Consider the following 15,254-nt stretch of genomic DNA (forward strand, 5'->3'; position numbering starts at 1 on the left):
AACATGCACTTCTCTGGGTTGAGCTTGAGGTTGATCTTACACAGATTTGCAAATGTTTCTTCTAGGTCTTGTACGAGCATTGCCCTGTCCTTGGTTTTGACCACTATATCATCCATATAGGCTTCCATATTTCTATGTAGCTGGGGCTAAAAACCAATTTGGACCGCTCGGGAAAACGTCAAACCAGCGCTCTTCAACCCGAAAGGCATCTGTACAAAACAGTACGTACCACATGGGATGATGAACGCGGTCTTCTCTTCATCTTCTTTCATCATGAAGATCTGGTGGTATCCTGAATAGTTGTCGAGGAATGACAGCAGGTCACACCCGGCAGTGGAGTCTACAATCTGGTCGATGCGTGGCAAGGGGAAAGGATCCTTTGGACAAGCTTTATTGATATCTGTGCAATCAATACACAACCTCCATTTCCCATTTGCCTTACGCACCACCACCGGATTGGCCAACCACGTGGGGTGGAGTACTCCTCTAACTAGGCCTGCCGCCTCCAACTTCCTAATCTCTTCTATGATGAACTCTTGTCACTCCAAAGCTTGCTTCCTGACCTTTTTCTTGACGGGTTGTGCATGAGGGCAGACATCAAGATGGTTCTCAGTCACCTCCCTGGGAACGCCGGGGATGTCGGATGCTTGCCATGCAAACACATCGACATTCGCCCGCGGGAAGGCAATGAGCGCGCTTTCCTATTTGCTGTCAAGGGTGGAGCTTATGGTGAAAGCCCCGCCCGTGCCGTCCTCCTTGACGGACACCTTCTTGGTTTCTGGTGGTGCAGCTTTGGACTTCTTACTCTTGCCGGCGGAGCTCTCTGGCACGTCCTCAACAAGAGCGCAGCACTCCGAAGAGGTGCGCTTGCCAGAGTGGGTGCAAGAGGTCTCGCCGAAAGAGGTCTTGTCGGAAGGGGTCTTGCCGGACTTCTTCTTCCCCGGAGCTTCAGCCGCAGGGGCAAGTGTCTTCGTGGCAGTTGATGCGACTGCCTCTCAGTAAAGTTGATTGCCGCAGATGAGTGCACCTTTCTTGTCGAAGGGGACGGTAATGATGGTCAGTGTCCCTGGCATCTTTAACCTGTTGTAGGCATAGTGGGACGCCACCATGAACTTGGCCAGCGCTGGGCGGCCAAGGATCCCATTGTATGGCAAGGGGATCTCGGCGACATTGAAGACGATCTTCTCCGTCCTGTAGTTCAGCTCGCCTCCAAACGTAATAGGCAGCGTGATTTTACCTTTAGGCTAGCTCCTTCCTGGGTTGACCCCTTGAAACCTGCCCGTCTCTTCGAGGTCTCCATCAGGAATTTGTAGCTTCTTGATCATAGCTGGCGAGATCAAATTCAGACCGGCCCCACCGTCAACTAGCACTTTTGTCACCTTGAGGTTGCGTATCGTTGGCGAGACCAACAACGGCAAACACTCGACCGCAGTTGTGCGATCAGGGCGATCATCGGTGTCAAAAACGATGGGCGTGCGGGACCACTTCAGGGGCTCCTGGGCATCGAACGACGGCTCTGCCGCAGCGACCTCACGTGCCCACTACTTCAGCTAGCGGTGTGAGGTGTGCAACGAGGCACCACCGTCGACGCACATGGCCTATGTAGCCTTCTGGAACTCGTGCTCACCGGTCTCGCCATCCTCGTCATGATCATCATCCTCCTCTTTCTTGTCGCGGCCACGAGCGGGCCTCTCTTGTTGGTTATCTTTGCCGCACCGACCCCCTTGGCCGCCACGCTTCTTGCCAAATCCCTCAGCACCATCCTGACCTTTCTCCTTGTATCGCCTTTCATATTCAGCCGTCTGCTTTTCAACAAGCAGCTCAACTTGTCGGCGGTTCTGTAGGTCATGGCCCTTGGTGCGGTGGATCTTGCAGTACTGCTTGTCAGTGCTCCTGGCTTGCCGGCAGCCGCTAGGGCCAACCAGGCGGCACACCTGGCAACCTCCTTGCCGGGGTCATCAGCCTTGGCCTTTTTGTCGGCGCCGAGCTCACCGGATCCCTCAACAGCAAGCACAGTCTTGCCCTTGTGCTTCCTGTTGCGGCGCCGACCCTTCTTTGTTGGAGCGGCGGTGTCTTCGTCTGTGGAGTCGGTTTCCGCACCGGCGTCCTCGTCGGGGTACTTCCTCCCCTCTTCAGCTCGAGCACATCTATCATCCAGAACATAAAGTTCGGCCACATCCTTGACCTTGTTCATCGCCAACTCTTCACGCATCTTGCAGTTGCGCACATTCTGATGGAATGCGCTGATAACTATGGCGGGATGAACATCTAGGATGTTGTACTGCACTCGGCTGAACCTCTGTATGTACTTGCGCAGGTTTTCTCCTTCTTTCTAGGGGATGATGTGCAAATCGCTTGCTTGGCCATGAGCTTTGTGGCCTCCGGTGAAGGCGCCAACAAACTCCTGACACAAATCCGACCAAGAAGAAATGGAATCCACTGGCAAGTGCATCAACCACGACATGACGTTGGGTTTGAGTGCCAACGAGAAGTAATTGGCAAGCACCTTGTCATCGTGAGCTCCAGTAGCTTACATCGTGATGGTGTAGATGATGTGGAACTCCGACGGGTGGGTCTTGCCGTTGTACTTATCGCCAACATTGGGCTTGAACATGCGGTGGGTGTCATGGTTCTAAGTCTAACAGTAAAGTAGGGGGTAGGAATGTAGAGGTAAGGTCCTAGCTATGGTGAGATTGTGCACGCAAGATGTACGAGTTCAGGCCCTTCGCGGTGGAAGTAATAGCCCTACGTCTCGGTGCTCGGAGGCTCGGTCGATTGGATTATGCGTGAAGTTATAGGGGGTGCGAACCCTTGCGCCAGAGGAGGGGGTGGCTTACATAGAGTGTGCCAGGACCCCAGCCAGCCCATGTTAGAAGGGTTCAATGTACATAAAGAAGGGACGTTACTGGTAACGTCAACATTAAAGTGATATAAATGACCCTTAAGGCTATGGAGTGAACGCCTGACCATTGCCATCCTGAGTAGCCTTTGATCTTCTATGCACCTAGTGGTTTGTGATGTGGTCGAATGATTATGTCATTGTCGAATGGAATTGGGTTATCCGAGTGGAACTCATGGTCGAGTGGGTTGCACCTTGAAGTAATTCCAGTCGGTAGAATTTATTGTCCTTTGGATGTCTTTCACTACAGGGCGGTGTCCTTGGGAAGGGTGCTTAGATCAGGTCTATTGTCCTACCCCAGGTACACGGCACCGTCATTAGCCCCCGAATGGTTCTGGGTTCGAGTGGAAAATGAAGTTGACAATGGTTCCGATCCAACCTTTACACTACGGAACCATATGACTGGATTGGTGAACCATGCAACGGCTTCAACTTCGTCTTCCAATCGCCTTGAGCCATTCAGAAGTTTGTCTAGTGAAGTTTCTGCTGGTGAGTTTCGACTCCTAGTGTTGTATAAAATCTTCGGCATGATCGACTTCCCTGCTGTTCCTGGATCCTGCGGGATTCGAAATTTGGGGAAGTGCGCGGGGCACAGAGGACCGTGGTAATCGGAGTAGATTAGGCAGGGGCGCCTCGATCCCCATGCCACCTTTTTCGCCACGTACTGCGCGCGCCTGTTGCAGGATTTGACAGGATCGCATGGGTCCACCGGTCAGCCACTCGGGGAACGGGGCCATATAAGGCGCTGAGGCGGCAGCCTTCGCACTGTGCGCCCCATTCTCCTCCTCCTTCCTCCGCTCCCCACTGCTTCCGCCTCCACTCTCGGCATCGCCGCCCGGCTTGAGACCGTTCCACCGCAATGGGGAAGGACAAGACCACCGCTCTGAAGCGTGCGAAGAAAGCGGCGGCAAAGGCGAAGGGGAAGAAGATGAGCCAGGGCAGGTCGTCGTCAAGATCCGCTCTGCCGCGTGGCTGGATCCAGGGCGACTGGATCCGATCGACCATCATGAAAGAGGACATGGAAGATCTGGTGGACGGAGGGCTGATTGCCCACGAGTCTTGGCAGCTTCCGGGGGACGAGACTGAGCCGCGACCACAAGAGGGTGAGTGTGTCCTCTCTCGATCCACGTCGACCGCGGTTTTTCTTTGCCTAACCTTCCTTTCTTCCGAGGTTTTCTGAATTTCTTCGAGGCTCAACTTCATCACTTCTCCCCCAATACTATCACATACCTCGCTGCCTATGTGTCCATGTGCGAGAATTTTCTGGGTTGTCGACCACACTGGGGCCTCTTCAAACATATTTTCACCTACCGCTCTTAGTCGGTAAAAAGGCCAATCCGAGTGATGAGAGAACACACATGATTCAGATGTGTGGGGGTTTAGAGATCCAGATGAGGAGCAAGAGCACTTTCCCTGCCATGATTCTTCCCGACTCCGTCAGGGGGTGGCAGTCGACCTGATTCTACTGTAAGGATGAACCAACTCCTATTCAGTCGATGGTCGTCCTCTGTATTCCACTGAGCGAGTGGAGAAGCCTTCTTCGTTGAGAGTGACTCCAGATGAGAAAGAGGAGGTTGCTATGATGGTCGAGCGAGTGGTCCAACTTGTCCGCGATGGCGTGACTGGTATGGATTTGCTAGAAGCTTTTATGAGTCAATGCATACAGCCGCTCCAAGCTCGTGACCACCCAATGTGGTTGTACTCGGGCGTTGAGGACATCACTCGGATCCACCCGGAGGAAGTCAGTGAAAAGATAGTGGAGCTGTGGCTGCAAGGCATCACTGGGAATAAGGACAACCCCAGGGGGTCCAAAAGGGTTCCTCCACTCGACAACACCACTGAGCCTGACAAGGTTTGATTCTTTCCTTCCAAGTGTATTTTTCTATGATATGTGTTAGCTTTTGAAATTGATGAATATCCAGTCAACTCTACCCTTTGCAGACCTTCACTGAACTGTACTCGATGCCCAACGGAGAACAAGAGCAGGAGGGAGACGCAAGCAGGGGTGATAGTGGTGACTGGCACTCGGACGGAGGAGGAGACAAGGAGAGTGAGGACTCGAGCAGTGGCAAGGAGGTCGACCCTCCGCCTCGCACAGAGAGGCGCTCCAAACATAGGCAGGATCCAACAAGCATTCGGGGCAAAACGACTCCTCCGACTAGTCATCCTTTAAAGCGTACTTGGACGTCTTCTCCTGTGCTGACTGAAGAAGCTCCTAAGCAGCCCAAAGTCGTGACATCAAAACCCCGGAAGGCTCTGCCCAAGATCAAAGTGTCTGTACCCATCACTTCTGGGTAATTATTGAGCCCAACTCTTTAGTTTTCGCATGATTCAAACTTTTTTCGACTCACTCTCTTGTTCTGACTGAGTGAATTTTGACTTTTGTAGTGTTGCCTCTGGGACTTATATTTACCAAGATTACGAAGATGAAGAGATGGAGGACACAGTCACTTCTCATGCAGGTAAAACTCTTTGCCCTTCTGTCATTATTTAATCTACTTTTTTGACGGTCGAGTGAACTCCGTAAACGATTGCTTTGTAGCTCCACCCAATGTCATTGAGCTTCCGGATGATGATGAAGACATGCCATAGAGGACCATGGGAAGGAGGGGCAAGGCTTCAAGAAAGAAGGCATCTGCTGGTCAAATGTCACAGTCGGTGCCGGTGACGGAGCCAGTGGTTCAACAACCCGAAGTTGTGAACCAGACCTCTGTCACTTTTGCTATTCCAGTGTTGACTGAACGCCCTTCATCGTTGACTGTGCCCGTCCCTGCTTCATCTGTTCAGTGTCACGCATCGGATTTTCAGGCTGCTCCGACTGAACCGACAACTCTATTCTTCACCACCCATCACGTCCTGGAGGATTAGGCAAGCGCCGCAGCAGAAGCCATATGCCAAGCAGGCCTGATGATGGAGCGGGTGAAGACTGTGCACGAGAATAGTCAAGCTACTTATGATAGCAGTGCAGCCCTCCGAGCCAATGTCCAGGTAAGTTGGTTTCCGACTGAACTCCTATGTTGCCGCTTGTTCTGTTAGGATATGCTACCCGAAAAAACTCTTCTTTGTGCATCCGTCTGTCAATCTGCTCTTCACATCTGCACACCCACTGGGTGTTTTAATTTATGTCAAATATTTTTCCCAGTTGAGTCGACTAGGTTGTGTCAATTGTAGTTTTCAGACTAGTGGGGGAAAGCAAAGTGCACCCACTGGGTGTAGTCCCCGAGGCCGTCGTCAAATGTGCGATTCGGTGGGGGCCTTGATAAAAACATCTTCTCCTTCCGTTCTTCCACTCGGTTTGGGCAGACCATGTCGAGTGGAACTTGAACCAGTGGGAGTACGCAGAGACCGCGATCGCGATCTCTGTGGGCAGTCGACTGGGGTCTGAGAATGCTTTTTTTCTTTTTTTCTCTGTCTGGTGAGACCATGACGAGTGGAATCTGAACCAGTGGGGGCACGCTAAGTGCACCCACTGGGTGTAGCCCCCGAGACTACTGTTCAATGTCTGATTCTGCAGTAGTCTTAGAATTGTTTGCACTCGGAAGCGAATAGTCTTTGATCTTGTCCATTGATGTATCTTTTTGCTGACTGCAGAAATCCTATTTTGAGGAGAAAGAGAGATAGCTCAACCTTGACTTGGAGCTGGCCAATCAAAATTTGAAAAAGGCTAAAGATGAAGTAGCTGGTACGGAAGGTAACGACCTCTCGACTGTCTATATTGACCATCTCTCAAGTTATCTCTTCATTCTTCTCTCTAACCCGAGTGCACATTCTTCAGAGAAAATGAAGCAAGCCTTGGTACAGAAAGACCTCGACCTTGTAGCTGCGCAGAAGGAGGCTCAGGAGAAGACTGCACTCGCCGACAAGAAGCTGGCTTCAGTCGGGGCACTGGAGGAAGACAACGCCAAGCTAAAGGCATCTCTCACCGAAGCCAACAAAGAATTGACCCATCTGAAGAAGGACAAAGTTGCTTTGAACGAGAAGATTGAAGGCATTTCTCGTAAGAGAAATGACCAGGAGGCTTATCTGGGGGCATTCGCCAATGAGTTGTTCCTTATGCTCGAAGGTATTTTTCCATGTCCGATTGTTTAGCCATCATCGACTCACCATAAAACCGTCGACTCAGATATCACATCGGTATCTCTTTGTGTTTGTAGATTTCTGTCAGAACTTTGAGGAAGAAACTAGGTGGACCGAGATAGGCCTAGACCCCATCCTTTCCCCTGTCGGTGATGAAGCTGCCATGAACGTGCTCCGACTGGAATCCTGCGTCGCCACTGTTACAAACTATCTTGCATGTCTGAAGGTTGCGGTGTCGCGGATTGACTCAGCACTTTGGCCACGGGAGACACTCCAGAATAACCTCGAGTCCTTGATGACTCGACTCAATGAAGTCCATGGCCGAGTGCAAGAGTGGAAGAAGTCATCTTCTCGCTGCGGTGCCGACGTAGCTCTGTCGCTAGTTCGAGTCCACTGCAAGGAGGCCAAGGAGGAAAAGCTAGCAACGATCAAGATTGCCAATACTAGGAAACACGACTTCCGATCCTTCATGGAGATATTCATTGCTACTGCCACTCGAATTGCAGATGGAATCGACTTGGACGAGTTCGTCGAGCCCTCCAGTCCTTCCCTCGCAGAGTGAACAACTTTTATAATCCGATTGAATTTGCCTCGGTATGCCGAGTGGTCTTGTAACCGTTTAAACTCTTTCGGGCCTGATGCCCGAGTCCTTTAAACTATGGTCTGGAACCTCTTAGGTTTTCTCTAAAGTTGGTTGCTTTTGAATCTCTTGGCTTTGATTCTTCAATCTTTGTTGCTACTGACTTTGTGGTGTAGCCTAGTCGATTGGATCACAGACAAGGGCATCTGATGCCGTCCATGACCTGCTCATCGTCTTTTTGCAGGTAAGGACAGAGCGGATGTTGTATTTGTGTCGTAGCTCCAAGGATAAGGTCGTGGTCGACCTGCACCTCGTCGTCCTTGTGGATAAGGATGGAACGAACATTGTATTTGTGTTGAGGCTCCGAGGATAGGTGATGGTGGACCTGCACCTCATCGGCCTTGCGGATAAGGATGGAGTAGACGTTCTATTTGTGTCGAAGCTCTGAGGATAAGGTTGTGGTCGACTTGCACCTTATCGTCCTTGCGGATAAGGATAGAGCATGTTTTAAAACTTAGGCGAGTATGAGACTGCAGCGAAGCCCTCCAGTGGGAGGGTTGCTCACCACTCGGTAGGATTTTTTAAACATAGGCGAGTACTGGAATGCAGCTAAGCCCCCGAGTAGGAGGGTTTCTCACCACTCGGTAGGATTTTTCAAACTTAGGGGAGTACTGGACTGCAGCTAAGCCCCCGATTGGGAGGGTTGCTCACCACTCGGTAGGATTTTTTAAACTTAGGCGAGTACTGGACTGTAGCTAACCTCCTAGTGGGAGGGTTGCTAACCACTCGGTAGGATTTTTTAAACTTAGGCGAGTACTGGACTGCAGCTAAGCCCCCGAGTGGGAAGGTTGCTCACCACTCGGTCAGATTTGTTAAACTTAGGCGAGTACTAGACTGCACCTAAGCCCCTGAGTGGGAGGGTTGCTCACCACTCGGTAGGATTTTTTAAACTTAGGCGAGTACTGGACTGCAGCTAAGCCCCCGAGTGGGAGGGTAGCTCACCACTCGGTCGGATTTTTAAACTTAGGCGAGTACTGGACTACAGCTAAGCCCCCGAGTGGGAGGGTTGCTTACCACTCGGTAGGATTTTTTAAACTTAGGCGAGTACTGGATTGCAGCTAAGCCCCCGAGTGGGAGGGTTGCTCACCACTCGGTAGGATTTTTTAAACTTAGGCGAGTACTAGACTGCAGCTAAGCCCCCGAGTGGGAGGGTTGCTCACCACTCGGTAGGATTTTTTAAACTTAGGTGAGTACTGAACTGCAGCTAAGCCTCCGAGTGGGAGGGTTTCTCAGCACTCGGTAGGATTTTTTAAACTTAGGCGAATCAGGTTCGCAGCTCAACCCCCGAGTGGGAGGCATGCTCTCCACTCGGTGGGATTTTGTTTTTTGGAACTTAGGCGAATCGGATTCGCGACTAAGCCACCCACTGGGGGATTTTGGACACATGTATAAGTAATAACAATCATTTAGGAGACTGCAAAACCATGTCTTTGATAAACAAACTGAAAGGTACTTCTTATTACATCTCGATAGTCCGAATGCTTAAGTGTTAAAGTGGCGAAGAAGCTCCACATTCCAGGCGCGTGGCTCGTCTTTCTTGTGTTCCACATCGTACAGGTGATATGCACCATTGTGGAGCACTTTGGTGATGATGAAGGGGCCTTCCCAGGTAGGAGCAAGCTTGTGTGGACGTTGCTGGTCCACTCGGAGAACCAGGTCTCCCTCCTGAAATGATCGACCCCTAACATTCCTAGCATTAAAACAACCCAGATCTTGTTGATAGATGGTCGACCGGATCGGTGCCATCTCTCTTTCCTCTTCCAGAAGTTCAATAGCATCTTGATGGGCTTATTCTGCTTCGGCTTCTACGAAGAGTTCCACTCGCGAGGCATTATGGAGTAAATCAGTCGGTAGCACGGCCTCGGCTCCATAAATCAGGAAGAAGCGAGTCCCGCCAGTCGACCGATTTGGCATTGTCCTCAGGCCCTGATAACCCACAAGTATAGGGGATCGCAACAGCTTTCAAGGGTAGAGTATTCAACCAAAATTTATTGATTCGACACAAGGGGAGCCAAAGAATATTCTCAAGTATTAGCAGCTGAGTTGTCAATTCAACCACACCTGGAAACTTAGTATCTGCAGCAAAGTGTTTAGTAGCAAAGTAATATGATAATGATGGTAACGGTAACAAAAGAGTAACGAAAGCAAAGTAATGTTTTTGGTATTTTGTAGTGATTGTAACAATAACAACGGGAAAGTAAATAAGCGTGAACCAGTATATGGAAAGCTCGTAGGCATCAGATCAATGATGGACAATTATGCCGGATGCGGTTCGTCATGTAACAGTCATAACATAGGGTGACACAGAACTAGCTCCAATTCGTCAATGTAATGTAGGCGTGTATTCTGAATATAGTCATACATGAACTCCTCAAACTACGGTTATCACCAGTAAGTATCCCGATTATTGTCACTTCGGGGTTAACGGATCATAACACATAATAGGTGACTATAGACTTGCAAGATAGGATCAAGAACTCTCATATATTGATGAAAACATAATAGGTTCAGATCTAAAATCATGGCAATCAGGCCCTAGTGACAAGCATTAAGCATAGCAAAGTCATAGCAACATCAATCTCAGAACATAGTGGATACTAGGGATCAAACCCTAACAAAACTAACTCGATTACATGATAAATCTCATCCAACCCATCACCATCCAACAAGCCTACGATGGAATTACTCACGCACGGCGGTGAGCATCATGAAATTGGTGATGAAGGATGGTTGATGATGATGACGGCGATGAATCCCCCTCTCCGGAGCCCCGAACGGACTCCATATCAGCCCTCCCGAGAGGTTTTAGGGCTTGGCGGCGGCTTCGTATCATAAAATGTGATGATTTCTTCTCTCCTATTTTTTTTCTCCCCGAAAGCAGCCATATAAAGTTGGAGTTGGAGTCGAGAGGTCTCCAGGGGGCCCACGAGGTAGGGTGGCGAGCCCTAGGGGGGGGCGCCCCCACCCTCGTGGCAAGGGTGTGGGCCCCCTGGTCTTCATCTTTGGCGAGGATTTTTTATTATTTATTGTAAGATATTCCGTGGAGTTTCAGGTCATTTCGAGAACTTTTGTTTTGTGCACATAAAACAACATCATGGCAATTCTGCTGAAAACAAGGTCAGTCCGGGTTAGTTCCATTCAAATCATACAAGTTAGAGTCCAAAACAAGGGCAAACGTGTTTGGAAAAATAGATACGATGGAGATGTATCAACTCCCCCAAGCTTAAACCCTTGCTTGTCCTGAAGCAATTCAATTGACAAACTAAAAGAAATAAAGACAAACTTTTACAAACTCTGTTTGCTCTTGTTGTTATAAATATGTCAAGCTAGCATTCAAGTTTTCAGCAAAGATTATAACTAACCACATTTGCAATAATTCTCAGGTCTCATGATTACCCATATCAATAGCATGATCAACTAGCAAGCCATAATAATAAATCTCGGATGACAACACTTTCTCAAAACAATCATAATATGATATAACAAGATGGTATCTCGCTAGCCCTTTCTGAGACCGCAAAACATAAATGCAGAGCACCTTTAAAGATCAAGGACTGACTAGACATTGTGATTCATGGTAAAAGAGATCCAATCATATTCACACCCAATGTAAACTAACAATAATGAATGCAAATGACAGCGGTGCTCTCCAACTGGTGCTTTTAATAAGAGGGTGATGACTCAACATAAAAGTAAATAGATAGGCCCTTCGCAGAGGGAAGCAGGGATTTGTAGAGGTGCCAAAGCTCGGTTTTGAAATAGAGGTGAATAATATTTTGAGCGGTATACTTTCATTGTCAACATAACAACCAAGAGATGGCGATATCTTCCATGCTACACACATTATAGGCGGTTCCCAAATAGAATGGTAAAGTTTATACTCCCCCTCCACCAACAAACATCAATCCATGGCTTGCTCGAAACAACGAGTGCCTCCAACATACATCAGGTCCCAAGGGGAGTTTTGTTTGCAATTATTTTGATTTAGTTTGCATAAAGCATGGGACTGGGTATCCCGGTTACCAGCCATTTTCTCGTGAGTGAGGAGCAGAGTCCACTCCTCTTGAGAATAACCCTCCTAACATGGAAGATACAGGCATCCCTAGTTGATACATGAGCTATTTGAGCATCCAAAACAGGATGATTATTTGAAGGTTTAGAGTTTGGCACATACAAATTTACTTGGAACGACAGGTAGATACCGCATATAGGAAGGTATAGTGGACTTATCTGGAATAACTTTGGGGTTTAAGGAGTTTGGATGCACAAGCAGTATTCCCGCTTAGTACAGGTGAAGGCTAGCAAAAGACTGGGAAGCGACCAACTAGAGAGCGACAACATCCATGTGCATGTATTAAAATTAATAAACATTGGATGCAAGCATGAGTAGGATATAATCCACCATGAACATAAATATCATGAAGGCTATGTTGGTTTGTTTTAACTACATGCGTGAACATGTGCCAATTCAAGTCACTTAAATCATTCAGAGGAGGATACCACCCTATCATACGACATCATAACCACTTTAATAGCATGTTGGCACGCAAGGTAAACCATTATAACTCATAGCTAATCAAGCATGGCACAAGCAACTATGATCTCTAATTGTCATTGCAAACATGTTTATTCATAACAAGCTGAATCAAGAACGATGAACTCATCATATTTACAAAAACAAAAAAGGTCGAGTTCATACCAGCTTTTCTCATCTTAGTCAGTCCATCATATATCATCATAATTGCCTTTCACTTGCACGACCGAACGATGTGAATAATAATAATAGTGCACGTGCATTGGACTAAGCTGGAATCTCCGAGCATTCAATAAACAGGAGAAGACAAAGCAATATGGGCTCTTGTTTAAATCAACAATAATGCATATAAGAGCCACTTCAACAATTTAATCATGGTCTTCTCCTACTGACCCCCAAAGAAAAGAAAGGAAATAAAACTATTTACACGGGAAAGCTCCCAACAAGCAAAAGAAGAACAGGAAATATTTTTGGGTTTTCTTTTTAATTACTACTACAAGCATGGAAAGTAAATTAATTAAAAGCTACAACTATTTTTTGGTTTTTTTGATAAGGTTTATTAAACACACAAGAAGAAAGCATAAAAGAAAATAAACTAGCATGGATGATACAATGAAAAAGTATGAGCACCGACATCTAGAAATGAGTGTGTGAACATAAATGTAATGTTGGTGGGAAATACGTACTCCCCCAAGCTTAGGCTTTTGGCATAAGTTGGTTTATGGCCACGGCTAGCCTAGCTGATATCCATAATAATAGTTGGGGTCGTACTACGATGCAGCGGCTATCACCTCCTGAGCTGTAGTGTGGCGACGAGCGACCTCCGCTCTCCTCTCGTACTCATCTGCCTCCTCTCTGGTAATAGTATATCTTCCTCTTGCCTGATAATCAAAGAAAGCAGGAGCAGGGAGAGTAATATGGATAGCACGACGTCTGTCAAAGATTAGTCGGTACTGGAGAGGTGATTCGTTCCTCTCGACAAAATGGTGGGAAACCATAGAATCAAAATCTAAATAAGCAGGAGGCAACTCCATGTCTCCTTCACGAACATCTATCTCAAGAAATTTAGCTAAGCGGGTTGCATAAATTCCTCCAAAGAAATCTCCATTATGTCTATTATGATGCAACCTACGAGCTACAATGGCTCCTATATGATAAGATTGGTCTCCTGACACAGCACTCCTGAGAATGCTAAGGTCAGGAACACACATGTGACATGCTTCATATTTAGCATTTATGCACCTACCTATGAAGAGAGCAAAATAATGTATAGCAGGAAAGTGAATGCTCCATATGGTAGGTTGCGTTATATCTCTAGATTCCCCTACAGTTATACTAGCAAGAAAGTTTCTAAATTCAGATTTAGGGGGATCCCTAACACCCATTGTGGAAGTTTGCAAGCAAAAGTGAAATCCTCTAAGTCCATGGTATAAGATTTGTTATAAAGATCAAACATGACTGAAGGAGTATTACGCGAAGATGAATACTCAAACCTCCTCACAAAAGATCTTGTGAGATCATGATACTGGGGGCATTTGTCTGCCTCAAAGTCCTCAAGACCGGCATTACGCACATATGTGTTAAATTCTTCTTTAATTCCCGCTCGATCCATAAAATTTTCAGAAGGCCACTCACAAGGACGCACTGGAGCGTCTCTTGGTGGCTCTTCGTCAACATCACGCATTGCAAGTGTGGGTCCTTGCTTCCTTGAAGAACCACCTTGAAACATTTTCCTAAGAATTTTTCTTCCTCTGAAAATTTTTAGCAACTTCAAAATAAAAATAAACCAAACTCAATAATATTGATAACAACTACTCCTACAAGTGCCTAGAGCCTATATCATGCATCAAACCTACTTTTGACCATATAAATTTGACATGCAAGCTCAAGAACAGGGTCACGTAAGCAGCAAAAATTTGCAATGAATAAAGGACTAGAACAAAAACTAATTGGATCAATGGAGGAGTCACATACCAAGGAACAATCTCCCCAAGCAGTTTTGTGAGAGGTGCTTTGAGCAAGGAGATTGAAAATGGCAACAAAGAGGGCTGGAACTCGTGCTTGAGTTGGTTTTTCGTGTTTATGGAAGGAAGATGAAGTGTGTGGTTGTAGGAATAAGTGGAGCAGGGCCACCGCGGGCCCACGAGGCAGGGGCGCACCCTAGGGGGTGGGCGCGCCCTCCACCCTCGTGGCAAGGTGGTTGGCCCCCCTGGTGTGTTCTTTGATCCATAAATCCTCAAATATTCTAGAAAAAATCATATTTAATTTTCAGGGCATTTGGAGAACTTTAATTTTCGAGGTATTTTTATATTGCACGGATAATCAGATAACAGACAGAAAAATATTTATTTTTAATTTATTTCAACTAAATAACAGAAAGTATAGAGAGGGTACAGAAGGTTGTGCTTCTAGTTTCATCCATCTCATGCTCGTCAAAAAGAATCCACTAACAAGGTTGATCAAGTCTTGTTAACAAACTCATTCCGATTAACATGAAACCGGAGAAATTTCGAACAACACTAGGTTACCTCAACGGGGATATGCACATCCCCAATAATAAGTATATCATATTTCTTCTTGACAGTAGGAAGAGGAAATTCAAAACCTCCAAATATAATCGATGGAATTTTTCCTATAGAATTGATACTATGAACTTGAGGTTGTTTCCTCGGAAAGTGTACCGTATGCTCATTACCATTAACATGAACAGTGACATTGCCTTTGTTGCAATCAATAACAGCCCCTGCAGTATTAAAAAAAGGTCTTCCAAGAATAATAGACATACTATCATCCTCGGGAATATCAAGAATAACAAAGTCCGTTAAAATAGTAACGTTTGCAACCACAACAGGCACATCCTCACAAATACCGATAGGTATAGCAGTTGATTTATCAACCATTTGCAAAGATATTTCAGTAGGTGTCAACTTATTCAAATCAAGTCTACGATATAAAGAGAGGCATAACACTAACACCGGCTCCAAGATCACATAAAGCAGTTTTAACATAGTTTCTTTTAATGGAGCTTGGTATAGTGGGTACCCCTGGATCTCCAAGTTTCTTAGGTATTCCACCCTTAAAAGTATAAGTAGCAAGCATGGTGG

This window comes from Triticum urartu, chromosome 6 (assembly GCF_003073215.2).
Source record: "Triticum urartu cultivar G1812 chromosome 6, Tu2.1, whole genome shotgun sequence".
In the NCBI taxonomy this organism is placed as follows: Eukaryota; Viridiplantae; Streptophyta; class Magnoliopsida; order Poales; family Poaceae; genus Triticum; species Triticum urartu.